We start from the raw sequence: 4715 nt of genomic DNA on the forward strand, positions 1-4715 counted from the left end.
AGTGTAAGGAAAACAGGTGACATCTTGCTGTAAAAGAGTGTTTAAATGTCAGTAAGGTGTTTTGCTCTGTGTGAATGATAGCATATCTGTAAAAAACAACAACAACAACAACCAGTTTCTGAATAACTCTGTTAGTGAGGATGTTCATAAATTTTGGTGTAGGGGACCTCTTGCTAGGACTACCAGGCAAAGTACTCTCTGTAAGTGAAGCTGTATCCAGCCCCACTGCTTCTACCCCACAAGTAAATCAGGATGGAAAGGGACTGAGGTAGGCAAGTGAAAAGGAATAAAGTCATTTATTCCTTTAGAGAGGGGAAAAGAAAAGGGTGTGGGAGGGAATGAGAAAATGATTCCATCCAGCTAAAACACCTTGTGTAAGGCTTTCTGCCTCTTCTTTTTATTTTTCTGCCTAGTGGAAAAGTAAACAAGAAAGAAGAAAGAGAGGGGAAAGAGGGGAGGGAGGAAGGGGGTAGAAAGAGAGAGGAGGAGGGAAGGTGGGAGGGGAGAGAGAGGGAGGCAGGAGGAATAGATGCTGGGAAAGGAGAGGAGAAGAGAGAAGATGCTGTGTCATCCCACCCCCACCCCCCCATCGCCCCACGGGACTCGTCCTCTGGCAGCTGATGGAGACTGAAGCTGAGAGAAAAGCTGCAGTCCTGCTGTGAATGAAGAAGCTATGAGGACTTTAAATCAAAGCCAAGTCGCAGAGCAGTAAAGCCAGGAGGAGCTCAGGGAGTTCAGCACCACAGCAAGCAGATGAGAAAAAGGAGCCAAAGGTCTCCCTTTCTAAAGATGTACAAGTTAAGAGCGAGAGGAAGGCCAGGCATTATCTTAGTTATCAAATGGTGAACAAAGGAAGTGTTTTAACTTAGGCCGGCTAACTTTACAAGCTGCAATTAAGTAGCCTTTTTCAATGTTATGTCTTTTATAGTACGAGTTGACTAAAGAGATAGATGCACGTTTGATAATTATACCTAGAAAATGCACAGTTACTCATCTTTCAGCAGGAATTTAGGCAGAAAATACTATCCAAGCTTCAGGAATACTGGCATCACAGCCACACTGAAACATGAGTGAGGCACTGGCACTCAGTCAGCGTTCAATAAATGTTTGTTGAAAGAATGGGTAAAAGAATTGTTAAAAGATAAACTGAGGCGTATTAAAAATTCTAAGAGTTTATCGGAGCAAAAATCAATTCGAATCAGACAGCATCCAATCTAGTGAAACCAAGCAGAACCCTGTGGGGCCCTCCCTGGTACAAATCCTTTCCGAGTCCCCTTTTCTTGTTTGTAGGAAAAGGGCTGCAGCCCCCTACACCTTCTCTGAGTTCCAAAGGGCAGATTCAAACAGTTGCTAATCAGGGAAGTGAGAGAATGCAGAAACAGGGAAGAAGCAGTCAAGAAACAGTAGTACATCGATAAAGCAGAATCCTAGCTCCTCCTCAAGGAATATACACAACAGTATATCTCTGAGTTCTTCTGCAGGAACTAAGGCCCCCACCCAGGGGGAGGATGGTAACTTCAGGCTGAGCACAAGATTCCTGGAGCACCGCCCTGTTACCTCACCACCAACCAATCAGAAGAAAATCACACACCCTGGAGGCCTCACCCCCAAATTTTGCCTTTAAAACTCTTCCCCCAAAACCACTGTAAGCAGATAGGGTAGGGGGTCCCAGAGAAGAGAAACCATGTTTGGCCTAAGCATTTTGTGATCTAAGCCTGGCCACAGTGCTTGCCCTTGAACAGGTCTCAGTAATTAATGATCATAAGGGAAGTAAGGGAATGCAGGAACAAAGGAAAATCAGTCAAGAAACAATGGTTCGGCCATAAACAGAGTCCTAATTCCCTCTCAAGGGATATACATAACAATCTGATACATATCTTTGAGTTCTGCGGGAACTAAGGCCCCCACCCAGATGGAGGATGGAATGAAGATGTTGACCTTTTCTGACCCTCAAAACTTCAATCAACTAAAGCTCGGACTCTGTTGACCTTTGCCCCGATTCTATGCTGAATTCTCCTTTGCCCAAACCCCTCCACGAGTATGCATGTGCCCTTAGCTTAAAGCTTCCCCACTTTTGCTGTTCCAGGAGACTCTGCTTTGCGAAAGATCCCCAGTGTTCTCCTTACTTGCTAAGTAATAAATCCTTCCCTTCTCCTGCTCTTTGGCTTGGTTGTGTCTTTTGGCTCAACACCCACCAAGAGGTCAACCCAGTTTTTCAGGTAACACCATTGGGGAGTTCAGGTTTTTTTAAGTATGAGCCACCCGTTCTCCTTGCTTGGCCCTGCAATAAACCATTCTCTGCTCCAAACTCCAATGTTTCAGTTTGGCCTCATTTTGCCTAGGGCATACAAACTTGCATTCAGCAACAATTTCATTTCTGGGAGAGGCCAACCTGTAATTAAGTTAAGTCTCAGTTTGGGGACAGGGGGCTTAGCATAAGCCACTCCACTTTGTGCCTGTTGTCTTGTTTTCAAAAGAATGAACGGATGCATGAATAAATGAGTGAACGAATGCAAGCAGGCTGGTCACAGAATCCTTAAAATTCCAGAAAATGTGTGTTAAGATTGAAAAAGCAGGGACTTCCTGGTGATCCAGTGGTTAATACTCCACATTCCCACTGCGGGGGGCCTGGGTTTCAATCCCTGGTCAGGGAACTAGATCCCACATGCCACAACTAAGAGTCCGCAGGCCGCAACTAAGATCCCACATGGCGCAATGAAGATCCCGCATGTCGCAACTAAAGATCCCACATGCTGCAACTAAGAGTCCGCATGCCGCAACTAAAAGATCCTGCATGCTGCAACGAAGATCCCATGTGCCACAACTAAAAAAAAAAGACTGAAAAAGCAAACTCTGGAAAAGAGAAAACCAAGGTTACAAACTAACAGAAAATGCCTCCTCCTTCTGTTGAGAGCGTCACTCAGCTTTTAATGACAGAGTATATGCATATTTACATCGAACTAAACCCATGGACTTGACAGCTTAATTTACAGTGTTTTCTCCTCACCACTGTGTTTCTTCTGAAATCTGCTAAACAAGAACTAAATGCCCAAATGTATGCACTGTGGCATTTCCGATGTTGAATGACAATGAACAACCTCTGTGGCATAGCATGATAGGCATTTCCTCGCAGGAAGGCTTTCCAGGATGTAAAACTTGCATCCCATGTGTGGTGCTTGAGACAGAGTGATTTGCCCTCCATTAAACATGCTTTGCAGTTAATCCTCTCAAAAGTGCATTCGTAAGCCAACCGAAGAGCTCTGTGCATTAAGAGATTTGGTCAATGACCATGTTTTAATGACCATCAGCTCACCAAGTAGTGGAGTTCTTTTACCTGCAAATTTCCCCTGATAGGCCTTGCTTTAAATATGCAGGCCTGGGGAGATGAGCTGGGGAGCCAAGCCAAGAAAAGAGAGTGTGAATTATCAGCACATCAGAGCCTTGCAAATTGGCAAGCCTGCTTCATAAGTAGAAATATCCCTTAGCAGAGGCCATCTGTCTCATATTCCATGTTGAGTCTTTTACCTGTTCTTTTTAAGTAACAAAATACAGCACAGCAGGAACTTACCACCCAAAGGACACGTCTTGAAGAATAAATTAATGGCTCCATCTAAAAGCACTCCAAGTACTGGGTAAAAGTCAGGAACAAGCAAGGCTGGCCTTACCACACCCTTCCAACCTGACTTAGCATTTCCCTCACCACATGTGCCCCCACCACTACAAAATACCCAGGCTCAACTTGGTCTCCTCCGGCATTATTTCTGTAATCTCTATTTAGTGTTGGTCAAATAGTCAAATAGTCAAGATAGGTGACTTCTGGATTTGAACCCAACACCTTCACTTTCTAGCGATGTAATCCCGGAAGAAACAACTTGAACCTCTCTCTGTTTCTTCACCTGCAAAATGGGATAAGAATAGTACATCTTTCATGGGGTTGCTGTGAGACATGTTATAGTGCAAATAAAATGTTTAGCAGAGTGGCATATAATACACACTCAATTTCACCAATAATAATAACAGCTATCTATTATTATATAGTTATCCTATGGAATTGTCAAACCTTAAAGGTATTAGAGGTTTTAAGAGCATTAAAAATAATGGCTCCAGGGACTTCCCTGGTGGCGCAGTGGTTAAGAATCCACCTGTCAATGCAGGGAACATGTGTTCAAGCCCTGCTCTGGGGAGATCCTACATGCCGCGGAACAACTAAGCCCATGCACCACAACTACTGAGCCTGCACTCTAGAGCCCATGAGCCACAACTACTGAGCCCACGTGCCACAACTACTGAGCCCACGTGCCACAACTACTGAAGCCAGCTTGCCTAGAGCCCGTGCTCTGCAACAAGAGAAGCCACCACAATGAGAAGCCCTCGCACCACAACAAAGAGTAGCTCCCGCTCGCCACAACTAGAGAAAGCCCACGTACAGCAACAAAGACCCAACGCAGCCAAATAAATAATTAATTTTTTAAAAAAAAATAATGGCTCCCCATTAAAACTCCACTGTTGTTACTGTTTTATTTTGTTTTTAGTACTGATCCTCCAGGCCCCACCCCCCGGAGATTGTGACTGAATTGATCTGGGTGGGGTCTGGGCATTGGGATGTTTATTCATCTCTCCCAGTGATCCCAATATATAGCCAGAGTTGAAAACTACTGACACAGCACAATCCCCCTCATTTTACAGATGATGAGACTGAATCCCGAAAAGCTGAA

Source organism: Globicephala melas, chromosome X (genome assembly GCF_963455315.2).
Source record: "Globicephala melas chromosome X, mGloMel1.2, whole genome shotgun sequence".
Classification (NCBI taxonomy): Eukaryota; Metazoa; Chordata; class Mammalia; order Artiodactyla; family Delphinidae; genus Globicephala; species Globicephala melas.